General features: G+C 51.5%; 1 protein-coding gene across 1 annotated transcript in view; it reads right to left on the bottom strand.

The window, feature by feature from the left end:
• The window catches only part of LOC140390498 (regulator of G-protein signaling 3-like), a 180186-nt gene extending 167233 nt beyond the window's left edge, over positions 1–12953 (bottom strand). Inside the window, exon 1 of the mRNA XM_072475669.1 lies at positions 12768–12953. The gene's annotated coding sequence lies outside the window, so the exon portion shown is untranslated. The remainder of the gene's footprint in view (positions 1–12767) is intronic.
• Between the last annotated feature and the right edge of the window lie 2801 nt (positions 12954–15754).

Below are 15754 nucleotides of genomic sequence, written 5' to 3'. Positions count from 1 at the left end.
TTTATTCTTTCGCCTGGGTGTGGGTGTCACTGGCTTGGCCAGAATTTATTGTCCATCCCTAATTGTCCCTCGAACTGAGTGGTTTGCTCATAGAATATACAGTGCAGAAGGAGGCCAATCGGCCCATCGAATCAGCACAGACCCACTTAAGCCCTCACTTCCACCCTATCCCCATAACCCAAAAGCCCCTCCTAACCTTTTTAGCATGGCCAATTCACCTAACCTGCACGTCTTTGGACTGTGGGAGGAAACCGGAGCACCCGGAGGAAACCCACGCAGACACGGGGAGAACGTGCAGACTCCGCACAGACAATGACCCAGCGGGGAATCGAACCTGGGACCCTGGCGCTGTGAAGCCACATTGCTCGCCACGTGTGCTACCCTGCAGCCCCATGTTATTTTTCAGAGGACAGTCACGAGTCAACCACATTGCCGTGAGTCACATGTAGACCAGACTGGGTAATGACGGCAGATTTCCTTGTCTGAAGTACCTTCGTGAACCAGATGGGTCTTTAAAAGGATCGTTTCATGGTCGTCGTGTAAGTTTTAATTCCAGATAGTTGTCACTATTTGGTCTGCATTAATTGAATTTAAATTCCGTTGCCCTTTGAGCCCTGTCTCCACCGGTTAAGCCTGGGCCTACTGCTCCGGTGACCTTACCTCTGCATCACCATCTCCACATTCTATAAGCCTCAGACGTCCACCTGAGGGACGCTGTCAGTCACTATTGGTTGGTGATCACGTTTTAACTGACAGCTGTCAATGCTGTGCGGAGATCTCTCCATTGCTGCCCTCTGACCCTGCCGAGTCTTCCCAGCATTTCCTGTTTTTATTCCCATCGACATACTATTGGTAGCTGAATCTTCGGAGACCCGAGTTCCACGGTCAGGTGTTCCTTCCCGAAGAAAACCTCCCCATTCCCTCTGGTTCCTTCAGAAATCTCCTTAAGATCGTTCCTGCGAGGGCAGCACGGTGGTGCAGTGGGTTAGCCCTGCTGCCTCACGGCGCCGAGGTCCCAGGTTCGATCCCGGCTCTGGGTCACTGTCCCGTGTGGAGTTTGCACATTCTCCCCGTGTCTGCGTGGGTTTCGCCCCCACAACCCAAAGATGTGCAGGGAAGGTGGATTGGCCACAATAAATTGCCTCTTAATTGGAAAAAATGAATTGGGTACTCGAAATTTATGTTAAAAAAAGGATCGTTCCTGCATCCAACTCCTATTATTTCCTTCGCCGGTGAGATGTCCAATGTTACTTAATCTCTCTGTCATGTACCCCAGGGTTTCACAGAATCACACAGTGCAGAATAAGGCCATTCGGCCCATCGAGTCTGCATCGACAAATGAAAGACACCTGACCTGGCTCCCTGATTCCATTTGCCAGCACTTGGCCCCTAGCCTTGAATGTTACGATGCGGCAAATGCTCATCCAGGTGCCTTTTGAAGCATGTGAGGCAATCCGCCTCGACCGCCCTCCCAGGCAGTGCGTTCCAGACCGTCACCACCCTCTGGGGAAGAAATATTTTCCTCAAACCCCCCCTAAAACTCCAGCCCCTCATAATCTTATACACCTCGATCAGGTCGCCCCTCAGCGAAAATAACCCAAGACTATCCAACTTACATCTCTTCATGACTTAACTATTCCCAGGCAACATCCTGGTGAATCTCCTCTGCACCCCCTCCAGTGCAATCACCTCCTTCCTAGAATGTGGCGACCAGAATTGCACACAGCGCTCCAGCTGTGGCCTCACCAACTTCCTATACAACTCCAACAGGACCTCCCTGCTTTTGTAATCTATGCCTCAGTTCATAAAGATGATGTGGAGATGCCGGCGTTGGACTGGGGTGGGCACAGTAAGAAGTCTGACAACACCAGGTTAAAGTCCAACAGGTTTGTTTCGAATCACTAGCTTTCGCAGCGCTGCTCCTTCCTCAGGCGCTCCGAAAGCTAGTGATTCGAAACAAACCTGTTGGACTTTGACCTGGTGTTGTAAGACTTCTTACTCAGTTAATAAAGGCAAGTGTCCCATTTGCCTTTTTCACCACCCTATTAACCTGCCCCCTACCTTCAGAGATTGATGGACAAACACTCCAAGGTCCCTTTGTTCTTCAGAACTTCCCAGTGTCAGGACGTTCATTGAATACTTCCTTGTCACATTACTCCTTCCAAACTGTATCACCTCACACTTTTCAGGGTTAAATTCCATCTGCCACTTTTCTGCCCATTAGACTATCCCGTCTATATCTTCCTGTAACCCAAGACGCTCAATTTCACTGTTAACCACCCGGCCAACCTTTGTGTGCAAAGAACAAAGAAATGTACAGCACAGGAACAGGCCCTTCGGCCCTCCAAGCCTGTGCCGACTATGCTGCCCGTCTAAACTAAAATCTTCTACACTTCCTGGGTCCGTATCCCTCTATTCCCATCCTATTCATGTATTTGTCAAGGTGCCCCTGAAACGTCACTATCGTCCCTGCTTCCACCACCTCCTCCGGCAGCGAGTTCCAGGCACCCACTACCCTCTGTGTAAAAAACTTGCCTCGTACATCTCCTCCAAACCTTGCCCCTCTCACCTTAAACCTATGTCCCCCAGTAATTGACCCCTCTACCCTGGGGAAAAGCCTCTGACTATCCACTCTGTCTATGCACCTCATAATTTTGTAGACCTCTATCGGGTCGCCCCTCAATCTCCGTTGTTCCATTGAGAACAAACCGAGTTTATTCAATCTCTCCTCATAGCTAATGCCCTCCATACCAGGCAACACCCTGGTAAATCTCTTCTGCACCCTCTCTAAAGCCTCCACATCCTTCTGGTAGTGTGGCGACCAGAATTGAACACTATACTCCAAGTGTGGCCTAACTAAGGTTCTATACAGCTGCAACATAACTTGCCAATTCTTATACTCAATGCCCCGGCCAATGAAGGCAAGCATGCCGTATGCCTTCTTGACCACCTTCTCCACCTGTGTTGCCCCTTTCAATGACCTGTGGACCTGTACACCTAGATCTCTTTGACTTTCAATACTCTTGAGGGTTCTACCATTCACTGCATATTCCCTACCTGCATTAGACCTTACAAAATGCATTACCCTCACAATTGTCCGGATTAAACTCCATCTGCCATCTCTCCGCCCAAGTCTCCAAACAATCTAAATCCTGCTGTATCCTCTGACAGTCCTCATCACTATCCAAAATTCCACCAACCTTTGTGTCGTCGGCAAACTTACTAATCAGACCAGTTACATTTTCCTCCAAAAAAAAAAAAATGTCATTTGTAAACTTCCTGATCCTAACCCACATACTCATTTATGTCATTTATACAAATGAGGAATAATAGGGCCGCAGCAGAGATCCCTGTGGTAGACCACTGGACACTGGCTTCCAGTAACTAAAGCAGCCGTCTGTCATCACCTTTCCCCTATAACTAAGCCAATTTTGAGTCCAGCTTTATCAAGTTATCCTGTATCCCATATGCATTTACCTTCTTTGTACGTCTCCCATGTGGGACCTTATCAAAGGCTTTTCTGCAATCATATAAAGTGCATTAATTGTTCTATCCTCATCCACATACCTGGTCAACTCCTAAAACATTCAATGTGCAGGTTAGGTGCATTGGCCATGTTAAAATTGTCCCTTATTGTCCAAAGATGTGCAGGTTAGGTGGATTGGCCATGTTAAAATTGCCCCTTAGTATCCAAAGATGTGCAGGTTAGGTGCATTGGCCATGTTAAAATTGCCTCTTAGTGTCCAAAGATGTGTGGGTTAGATGGATTGGCCATGTTAAAATTGTCCCTTATTGTCCAAAGATGTGCAGGTTAGGTGGATTGGCCATGTTAAAATTGCCTCTTAGTGTCCAACGATGTGGGGTTATAGGGCGAGGGATTAAGTCTAGGTGGGGTGCTCTTTCAGAAGGTCGGTGCAGAGTCGCTCGGCCGAATGGCTGCACTGTAGGGATTCCATGGATCTGATGGAAAAGAGGCCGAGCCTTTGTGCTGAGCAATTTCCCTGTCCAAAATTGTTTGCACTTAATCCTAAATCGAAGTCCCTTTGTTCTAACCTCCTCAGCGTTTGGTATTGATGAAAAGAAAAAGAGATGTATCAAAGCTACATACTCAAGGTTTCAGCTCCTAAATGACTGCTCCTCAATTTGAAAGAGTCAGTTGACCCTTTGACCCAGCTGATAATAGACTTATTCGGAAAGTCGAAGCACGTGGGATTATTGTGCATGGTGCGAGGCTCGCAGGGCGTATTGATTGAATGGATGTTTTTCTGACTCCAGGGAAGTAAGAGGCCCATAAGAGTTGGCCTTTGAACTGTTGTTTTCCTTCTCACATATAAATGATACAATCCCTACAGTGCAGAAGGAGGCCATACAGCCCATCGAGAACCCCACCCAGGTCCACTCCCCCATCTTGACCCCATAACCTAAACGGCACATCCCTGGACATTAAGGGATAATTCAACACGGCCAATCCACCTAACCGGCACATGTTTGGGCTGCGAGAGGAAACCGGAGTGCCCAGAAGAAACCCACGCAGACATGGGGAGAGCATACAAACTCCCTAGGCCGGAATCGAACACCAGCTCAGTGAGGCAGTTTCTTGATTGACCAGAGTGTCGAGTGCTATGGGAGGGCAGGCAGGAAAGCAGAGTTAAAGCCACAATCCTGCCAGTCGTGGCTCGAGCGACCGAAAGGCAGAGCTAGCTGGAGGGGCTGAATGGCCTACATCTGCTCCTAGCGTCTATATTACTGCGTTAAATCTTGCAAATCACTGGTTGGGTCTCAATTGGCTCAACGTGTGTGCCCTGGACATCTTTAGGATGATAGCAAGGACTTGGAGTTGATGGAGAGGGGGGGGTTCAGCAGAATGGTGACAGGGGGAAGCGACCTTCAGTCACGTGGAAGGATCAAAGAGGTTGTTCTTGTTCCAGTAGAGAAGTTAAACTGGGAGACATAACAGAGATATGCAGAAATTGGAGGAACTTTCAAAGAGGAGAATGCGGGAAACTGTTTCCTCTAATGTGTGGGTCAGTGATCAAACCTCGTAGATTTAAAATAATCGACCAAGGGACTAGAAAGGGTGAGGGGAATGAGAGGGGTGAGGGGAATGAGGGGGGGTGAGGGGGTGAGGGGAATGAGGGGGGGTGAGGGGAATGAGGGGGGATGAGGGGGTGAGGGGAATGAGGGGGGGTGAGGGGAATGAGGGGGGATGAGGGGAATGAGGGGGAGGGTGGGGGGAATGAGGGGGTGAGGGGGGTGAGGGGAATGAGGGGGGGTGAGGGAAATGAGGGGGGTGAGGGGAATGAGGGGGGTGAGGGGAATGAGGGGATGAGGGGGGTGAGGGGGGTGAGGGGAATGAGGGGGTGAGGGGAATGAGGGGGGTGAGGGGAATGAGGGGGGTGAGGGGAATGAGGGGGGTGAGGGAAATGAGGGGGGTGAGGGAAATGAGGGGGGTGAGGGAAATGAGGGGGGTGAGGGAAATGAGGGGGTGAGGGAAATGCGGGGGGTGAGGGGAATGAGGGGGATGAGGGAGGGTGAGGGGGGTGAGGGGAATGAGAGGGGGCGAGGGGAATGAGGGGGGGTGTGGGGAATGAGGGGGGATGAGGGGAATGAGGGGGGGTGAGGGGAATGAGGGGAATGAGGGGGGTGAGGGGAATGAGGGGGGGTGAGGGGAATGAGGCGGGGTGAGGGGAATGAGGGGGGGGTGAGGTGAATGAGGGGGGGGTGAGGTGAATGAGGGGAATGAGGGGGGTGAGGGGAATGAGGGGAATGAGGGGGGGTGAGGGGAATGAGGGGGGGTGAGGGGAATGAGGGGGGGTGAGGGGAATGAGGGGGGGTGAGGGGAATGAGGGGGGTGAGGGGAATGAGGGGGGGTGAGGGGAATGAGGGGGGGTGAGGGGAATGAGGGGGGGTGAGGGGAATGAGGGGGGGGTGAGGGGAATGAGGGGGGGGGGTGAGGGGAATGCTGTCAGACGGGCCGGTTGTTCCGATATGGCGGGCACAAAGTGAAAGACTGCCGAAATCAGATTCCACAAGGATTTACAAAAGGCAATTGGGCTTGTACCTGACGGGCGATAACTGATCGTTTTGAGATGTGGAGCTAAATAAGAGCTGGCACAGGCTCGATGGGTTGAACGTACCGTAAGATTTTATTTGTTCTGCTTTCCCATTCTCTCCATGGTCTTAAACACTTCTGTCAGATCATCCCATCATCGCCTCTGTTCCCGTGACAATTGCCTCGACTTTGTGAAGTATTCCTTCATATTTCCTCACGGCAGACAGGGCATCACAGAGTCACGCTGAGTTTTTAACAGCACAGAAAGAGGCCCTTCAGCCCATCCTGTCTGTGCCGGCCATCAGGCACTTCACTATTCGACCCCATTTTCCAGCACTTGCTCCGTAGCCGTGTACGCTACGGTGTTTCAAATGCTCATGTAAATGCTTCTGAAATGTTGTGAGGGTTCCCGCCTCCACCTCCCTTTCCGGCAGTGAGTTCCAGATTCCCCCCCCCCCCCGGGTGCAAAGGATTTTCCTCAAATCCCCTCTTAACCTCCTGCCCTTACCTTAAATCTATATCCCCTGGTTATTGGTCCCTTTACTAAGGGGAAATATTCCTTCCTATCCACCCTGGGCGTGATTCTCCGAGCCCCGCGCTGGTCCCGGCGAGGTGCGGAGAATCGGCGCCATTTGCGCCGGTGCGTTTGGCGCTGCGCCGGTCTTGGGCCGCCATCCGCCGCCGATTTTCCAGCCCGAATGGGCCGAGTGGCCGCCCGGATACGACAGAGTCCCGCCGGCGCTGTTCACACCTGCTCGCAGCCGGCGGGGACTCTGCGCGAAGGGTCGGGGGGGGGGGGCGCTGTGGGGCGGAGAAAAGTGCTCCTTCACCGGGGGGGGGGCCTCCGATGGGGTCTGGTCCGCGATCGGGGCCCACCAATCGGCGGGCCGGCCTCCCCCCCCCCCCCCCCCCCCCCCGGGCCTACTTTGTTGCGCGGCCGGCCCCAAAACCCCCGCGCCATGTTGCGTAGGGGCCGGCACGGTGAAGACGTCCCCCGCGCATGCGCGGCGCGGCGCCCATTTGGTGCCGGGAAGGGAGGCTGGAGCGGCGTGAACCGCTCCAGCGCTGTGCTGGCCCTCTGTGGGGGACAGAATCGGTAGTTCCCGCGCCCGTTTCGCGCCGTCGTGAAACGCGATGGCGTTCACGACGGTGCGAACACTCTCGCCAAGGGGCTGGTTTAGCACAGGGCTAAATCGCTGGCTTTGAAAGCAGACCAAGGCATGCCAGCAGCACGGTTCATTTCATTTCATTTTCCATTTTGGAGAATCGCGCCCCCTATCTATGTCCCTCATCATTTTATACACCGAGTGAATCTGTGCTGTAGCCTCTCTTACCTCTTAGTCTGGAGCCCAAAGCTGTACACAATACCCCAGCTGTGATCTTCATTTGAAAATCCTTTCCAGGGATGTGGGCCTGACCGGCTGGCCCAGCATTTGTTACCCATCCCCAATTGCCCTTGAAATGTGTGTCTCACTTTGCTATTCCAGGGGGAAGTTAAGAGTCAACCACCTTGCTGTGGATCTCGAGTTGTGTAGGCCAGACCAGGTAAGGATGGCAGATTTCCTTCCCGAAAGGACACTAGTGAACCAATCGATGGTAGTTGTCACGGTCAATGTGTGAATGTATTAATTGAATGCCCACCAGCTGCCATGGTGGGATTGGAACACATGTCGCCCAGACCGAGAGCCTCAGAGTTACTAGTCCAGTAACATAACCACGACGCTACCATCTTCTGAATGGGATTCACCCGTACAAACTGGAAATGAAGGCTAACATTAAAACTTGCCTGAGTAGGTCTTTCTTGCAACACTTAAAATGGAAACTCCAGCGTTACTGATGCCGGGATTACTGGGATTTGAAAACGGTGAACTGTTTTTTCCCTTTCTGGCTGAGGATCTATGTGAATTCATTTTGATGTTTGTTTTCCTGCCTCCTTGCTATGAAACCCAGCTCTCTCCCAAACTTAATCAACATGAAGTGCTGCCTTTAATATTCTGTACAGCGGAGGGTCCAATCGCTTTGCTTTGCTCCCCACTGAACCGTAGGCCCGTCTAAGTGCGATTATAAATGAGGCTGTGTCTGGTTGAAGTCAAAGATTAAACATTAAGTGTGAATAAGAGCAGGGCGGTCCCGGCCAACATTCCTCCCCTCAAACGCCACCACCAAAAATCGGATTGTCTGATCGGTATCGCGTTGCTGTTTGCGAGATCTTGCTGTGTAAAACCGGGTTGTCGGGCAAGGGGCGATGTCAATGTCCTCGCTCACCCACACCTGGTATCAGTCTGGCGTTGCCTCAGATTTAGGGTCGTCGCCCCTACGGTTTCTCACCTCTCCCCACCTCCGCCTCCTCCTCCAGCCCCGCTCCCTCCCAGCTCCCCGTGCTCCCAGTTTGACTGGCTCCGTCACTGGCGGCCACGCCCTGTGTGCTGCCCGGGCTCCGAAGTTCTGGAATCTCCTCCCGAAAACTTTCCCATCACCTCGACCCAGCTTTAAGACACACTCCGGGAAGCGGCTGGGCATCTCTGCCAACAGTTGCTGAAAGAATTGGATGAGGAGAAATTTCTTGGCGCCGAGGGATGCGAATCTTTGGAATTCTCTTTCCCTGAGAGGACACGCACTTTGAGAGTTTACTCAAATGGATTACTCTACACACAGGAAGCCAAGGGATCTGGAGATCAGGCAGGCAAGGGAACTTGTCCAGTCAACGTTTTATTGAATGACTGAGTGCTCATTATGCCTAATCCTGCTCTTATTTATTATGTTCTGAAACACAATGGGCCGAATCATTTAATATTCATTCCCACTGCAGAGCATTCATAGATCAACTCGTTCTCCATTCACTCCCATTGTATTGAATAGCTGGCAACAAGCAGAACTGTTCAATAGGGGTGGTTCCATTAAAACGCTCCACAATAACATTGCTTTTCAGAATCTAGCAGTATCCACACTCACACAGAGTCACAGATGCTGATAGACACACACATGCACACACACAGACACACACACAGACATGCACACACATGCACAGACACACACAGACACACACATGCACACACACAGACAGACACACACATAGACACATATATACATACAGACACAGATGCACACAAACACACGGGTGCACACAGACATACATGCATACACATAGTCGCACACATATACACACGCAGATAGACAAACCACAAACATTTAATGGTCCCCACGTACATTTGCGACATAGGCGAATGTGCAGCCAAATGTTCAATTGTACAGATGTACAGGTGCAGAGGTTTACACGGAGAGATGGATCCAGCACACATACACACCCAAATGGACATGAACATTCAGACAGGCACATCACAATATCCACCTAGTCACACACAAGGTTGTGCATATACACACACAAACAAACAGAGATTACAAAGTGCCCACAAACACACACAAGTTGGAGCACACAGCTTTTCCATGGAACTGTTACTGGCCAAAATTTATATATGCAAACCTCGAGTGGACAGATAACAGTGACCAATGTAGCCTCAGCATGATACTTGTAGATTCAGAATCCAGTGTGGATTCAGTACAATCTCTGCCCTGCTGACAGTGTCCAGTGTGGATTCAGTACAATCTCTTCCCTGCTGACAGTGTCCAGTGTGGATTCAGTACAATCTCTGCCCTACTGACAGTGTCCAGTGTGGATTCAGTACAATCTCTGCCCTGCTGACAGTGTCCAGTGTGGATTCAGTACAATCTCTGCCCTGCCGACAGTGTCCAGTGTGGATTCAGTACAATCTCTGCCCTGCTGACAGTGTCCAGTGTGGATTCAGTACAATCTCTGCCCCGCTGACAGTGTCCAGTGTGCATTCAGTACAATCTCTGCCCTGCTGACAGTGTCCAGTGTGGATTCAGTACAATCTCTGCCCTGTCGACAGTGTCCAGTGTGGATTCAGTACAATCTCTGCCCTGCTGACAGTGTCCAGTGTGGATTCAGTACAATCTCTGCCCTGCCGACAGTGTCCAGTGTGGATTCAGTACAATCTCTGCCCTGCTGACAGTGTCCAGTGTGGATTCAGTACAATCTCTGCCCCGCTGACAGTGTCCAGTGTGGATTCAGTACAATCTCTGCCCTGCTGACAGTGTCCAGTGTGGATTCAGTACAATCTCTGCCCTGCCGACAGTGTCCAGTGTGGATTCAGTACAATCTCTGCCATGCTGACAGTGTCCAGTGTGGATTCAGTACAATCTCTGCCCTGCTGACAGTGTCCAGTGTGGATTCAGTACAATCTCTGCCCTGCTGACAGTGTCCAGTGTGGATTCAGTACAATCTCTGCCCTGCTGACAGAGTCCTTTGTGTTTTCAACCAAAAAGCTTCAAACAATCTCCTCGTCTTTCACTGCGGTGCTCCATTGAATGATGGGTACGTTATGGCTGGCACTGAGCGAGTTACCTTGGGGGGTGAAGTTTCCTTGTACTAGAATTCAAATGGAAACCCGAGGCCTTTTCCCCGTGTCAATCTGCCCTCGCGAATAAGGGTCTGGGATAATTACCCATCGAAATATTGAATTCATAGTGGGAAATTTGAAAGCAGCCAATTCAAAAAGTGACTCTGCCATTTCTAATCTCAGCAAATAGAATTAGCAGGAACAATAACGATACTTATTATGAGAATCTGACTATCTGTTTCCAGGACTGATCTTTCCCTGTCTCTCTGCAATCTGCTTGCTGTCTCTCTCTCTCTCTTTCAATCAGTTTCCTCTCTCTATCTCACCTCCTTTCGATGTATCTCTCTTCCATGCACCTTGCCTGCTTTATCCTCCCTTTCCTCGCTCTGTTCTTCGCTGAATCTCTCCCCTCCAATGTTTCACCCTCCGGTGAATCTCTCTCTCCCGATCTCAGCCGGCTTTGCTACTCTCTGTCTCTCCGTGTGCTGTTTTCCTTTCTCTTTCTGTCTCTCTCTCTCAATCTGTGTGGATATATATCTTCTTTTCCTCGGCATTCTCTCTATCTCGCGGATTCAGTGGGCGGTGACTCCAACTGTTCCTTTAACCTCTTTTATTCTGTATTTACATCCCTCTTTCTCTCGCCCGGTTTAACGTTGGGTTGTCTCTCCCTCTATTTCAGATCTCCATCCTCACTTTCTCTCGCTCAATCAGTACAACCATCCTCCGGTTTCTCTCATTCCTTTCTGCTCCCTATGCCGTTCGTCTCTATTTCTCTCCCTCTCGCTTTTGCACTCGACAGACAGCTTTACTGTCGCCCATCCTCTCTCTCTCTGTCCCTTTCCTGATCACTCTGCCAAGTTCTTTCTTTTTCTGCCCCTCTATTATTCTCTCCCTTTCTGTCTCTCTCTTGACATCTTTCTATCTCTCATTGCCTCTCTCTCCCTCCCTGCCTGTCTCCTTCTGTTTTCCTCTGTCTCCTCTCACTCACTCTTCCTCTTTCTGTATCTCCTTCTTCTTTGCCTCTCTCTCCCTCCCTCCCTCTCTCCCGTTTCCCCCTCTCTGTCTTCCCCTCACTCACTCTCCTACTTTCTGCCTCACACTGTCTTTCTCTCTCTCCCCCTATCTCTCCCTGCCTGTCTCTGTCCCCCTCTCTCTCTGTCTCCCCCTCACTCGCTCTCCCACTTTCTGTCTCACACTCTCTCTCTCTGCCTCACACTGTCTCTCTCTCCTTCCTCTCTCTCTTTACCTCCTTCGCTCTCTCTTTGCCTCTCTCTCCCTCCCTGTCTCTGTCCCCCTCTCTCTCTGTCTCCCCCTCACTCACTCTCTCAATTTCTGTCTCACACTCTCTCTCTCTGCCCCACACTCTGTCTCTCTCTCTACCTCCTCTCTCTCTCCCTCCCCCTCTCCCTGCTTGTCTCACTCTGTTCCCCTCTCTGTCTCATAGAATTTACAGTGCAGAAGGAGGCTATTCGGCCCATCGAGTCTGTGCCGGCTCCTGGAAAGAGCACTCTACCCAAGGTCAACACCTATCCCCATAACCCAGTAACCCCAACCCAACATTAAGGGCAATTTTGGACACTAAGGGCAATTTAGCATGGCCAATCCACCTAACCTGCACATCTTTGGACTGTGGGAGGAAACCGGAGCACCCGGAGGAAACCCACGCAGACACGGGGAGGATGTGCAGACTCCGCACAGACAGTGACCCAAGCCGGAATCGAACCTGGGACCCTGGAGCTGTGAAGCAATTGTGCTATCCACAATGCTACCGTCTCCCCCTCACTCACTCTCTCACCCTCCCTCTTTCTGTCTCACACACACTCTCTCTGCCTCTCTTTCTTCCTGTCCCTTCTTTACCTCCTTCTCTCTCCCTTTGCCTCTCTCTCCCTCCCCCTCTCCCTGCCTGTCTCACCCTGTTTGCCCTCTTTCCCTCTGAATCCTCCTCGCTCACTCTCTCACCCTCCCTCTTTCTGCCTCACACACTCTCTCTGTCCCCCTTTCTCTCCCTCTGTCTTCTCGTCAACATGAAACAAACCGCCAGGAGAGGTATCAGGAAGCAGCCCCAGTACTGCAGCATTCCTGCCCCAGTAAACTACAAAACCGTTGCTTGCCTTGGGGAATGCGCTCCAATCTCAGTCATCCGAGACGGATTTAGTAAACAGAGACTCAAAACAGCTGGACCCTGTCTCGGCTGAATGAGCAAACACTGTCAAACTTTGGCAAGGTGCTTTTTAACAATACATTGAGGGGGGGGGGGACACACACATACCAGAGAGATGGAAAGTGGAAGCACTTACCTTGGTGAGGAGAGTGCCCCTTGCTCACAGGCATCAACGATTCCAGCTCGAGGTTCCACACAGGGAGAGAGAGAGTGTGTGTGTGAAGGAGAGAGAGCACAGCGATAGAGAGAGGGTGTGAAGGAGAGAGACAGCGGACTCTCTGCTGTTGCTGCTGCTGCTTGCCACCTCTCCTGAGCTCCTCCTGTGGTGAAAAGGCGAATCTCTCCCAGTCACACCCACAAGTATTTTGACATCAGTGCTGTGTTGGGAGCCAGCCAGTGCTGCTGCCAGTCAGGCAGCCAGGCCTGGGCTGGGTACATCACAGCCCATCTTTCTCAAGGCAGGCGTGTACAAATAAACCCAGCCCCTGCTTCGTTATCCATGCAGCCTTTAAGTGGCTGAGTTAAGAGGCAATGGCACAGGCTGACCTCTGAACCAGGGTCGCCTGAGTGAGCACCCGCCCTTCGCCTTCTGGTTTGGGGAAGAAGGAGGCCGTCCGGTCCATAGAGTCCGTCCTGACCCTCTGAAAGAGCACCCTGCACATCCCTGGACACCAAGGGGCAATCTTATCACGGCCAATTCACCGAACCCGCCCATCAGTCTAAACAGGGGCTGTTTAGCACAGGGCTAAATCGCTGGCTTTGAGAGCAGACCAAGGCAGGCCAGCAGCATGGTTCGATTCCCGTACCAGCCTCCCCGAACAGGCGCCGGAATGTGGCGACTAGGGGCTTTTCACAGGAACTTCATTTGACGCCTACTTGTGACAATACGCGGTTTTCATTTCATTTCATTTTCTTTGGACTGTGGGAGGAAACCGGAGCAGACCCGGGGAGAACGCGCAACCTCCACACAGACAGTCACCCAGAATTGACCCCGGGTCACTGGCACTGTGAGGCGGCAGCGCTAACCACTGTGGCACCGTGGTCCGTTTCGTCTTTTTTTTTTTGACACATTATCTTCAGGGTGAAAAACACTGATTACCGGGACAGATCCTCGCAGAGCGCCCAATAGTTTGGCTGCCTCCTCAGCCCCACCCCCCCCCCAGCTTCAGTCCTGTTGCGCCCTAACGGACTGGATGTGTGAGCTGACTGCGGGCAGTGTGAGGGCACTGGAGGTGCCCCCTGAGTCCGACAATCAGTAACGCGAGCTGCGGTTTATTTCTCCGGCGTAGGAGATTTAGGATTGAAGGTACGAGAGGGGAGTTGGGAGAGAGGAAGGAGGGTTAAAATCAAAAACAGATCGACAAAGAGTAATGAGAGAGGGAGAATGAAAGAAGGCAGTGAAATTCAACTACGAGGCGCCAACCTCCTGACTCCTCAAAGCTTGTCCACCGTCTACAAGGCACAAGTCAGGAGTGAGATGGAAAACTCTCCACTTGTCTGGATCAGCTCAGCTCCGACACTGAAGAAGCTCAACACCATCCAGGACAAAGCAGCCCCGCTTGATTGGCGTCCCTTCCACAAACACTCACTCCCTCCCCCTCCGATGGACAGTGTCAGCCGTGTGCACCATCGCCAAGATTCACTGCGGGAACTCACCGAGGTTCCTCAGGCAGCACCTTCCAAACCCACGGCCACCACCATCTAGAAGGACAAGAGCAGCAGATACCTGGGATCACCCACCACCTGGACGTTCCCCTCCAAGTCACTCCCCATCCCGACGGGGAAATATATCGGCCGTTCCTTCAGTGTCGCCGGGTCTAAATCCTGGAGCTCCCTCCCTAACAGCACGGTGGGTGTACCTACAAATGCTGCCCTTGGGACTGACAGTCACATCCCCCAAAGTATTTTAAGAAAGATTGAAATAGCGCAAAAAGAGACAAAAAAGGAGAAGTCAGTGAATAAAAGCAGTTTCAGTTTAAATGTTTCAACATCTCTTTGCAGAATCTGTGATCTGCTGGAAGAACATTGAACGATTTAACTGATTCACTTCCTGGGTCCAGGGATCTGTGGGGGTGCATTAACGATCGTCATGCTGCCAGACCGATATTCCAGCACCGAGAAGTGGCCCTGACGTTCTGCTGTGAGCTCGAAAGGGGAATTGGAATTCACAAATCCAATAAAATAACGCATCGGCTGCGTTAAAGATGGAAAATGTTGGAAATGCCCAGCGGGCCAACGGGAAGGGTGCAGTGAGAAAAATTGGGTTCATCTTTCTGTCGGTGGCGGCTCGGCTGAGCCGAGGAAGGTTTGAGATGTAATAGGTCTGAAACAAGTTAACAAAAAGGAGGAGGGAGAGGAAGAAGGTTCGCACGGTGGTGCAGTGGTACTGTCACTGGGCTAGTAATCCAGACACCCAGGGTAATGTTCTGGGGGCCCTGGGTTCGATACCCACCACAGCAAATGGTGGAATTTGAATCTGCAATTAAAAGCCAAAGGCAGCACGGTCGCATAGTGGTTAGCACAGTTGCTTCACAGCTCCAGGGTCCCAGGTTCGATTCCCGACTTGGGTCACTGTCTGTGCGTTCTCCCCGTGTGTGTGTGGGTTTCCTCCGGGTGCTCCGGTTTCCTCCCACACTCCAAAGATGTGCAGGTTAGGTGGATTGGCCATGATCAATTGCCCTTAGTGTCCAAATGGGGTTACAGGGATAGGGTGGAGGTGTGGGCTTAAGTAGGGTGCTCTTTCTTAAGGGCCGGTGCAGACTCGATGGGCCGAATGGCCTCCTTCTGCCCTGTAAATTCAATAAATGATGACCATCTTCGTCGATTGGTGCAAAAAAACCATCTGGTTCGCTGATGTGCCCTTCAGGGAAGGAAATCTGCCATCCTTACCCCGCCTGGCCTGTGTGGCCTACACGTGACTCCAGACCCACCGCAATGTGGTTGACTCTTAACGATCCTCTCAGGGGCAATTAGGGATGAGCAATAAATACTGGCCCAGCCTGCAATGCCCATATCGCATGATCGAATGAAAAGAAACAGAAGAGAAGCTCTGCGATCGAGTGGAGGAGGCTGAGATGCAAATCACGGCTAGCTAATTGCTGAGATTTATAAATTACAGCATAT

Source organism: Scyliorhinus torazame, chromosome 14 (genome assembly GCF_047496885.1).
Source record: "Scyliorhinus torazame isolate Kashiwa2021f chromosome 14, sScyTor2.1, whole genome shotgun sequence".
NCBI lineage: Eukaryota > Metazoa > Chordata > Chondrichthyes > Carcharhiniformes > Scyliorhinidae > Scyliorhinus > Scyliorhinus torazame.
Note: the sequence above shows the minus strand (reverse complement) of the source record. Positions and strands in the feature narration are given on the sequence as shown.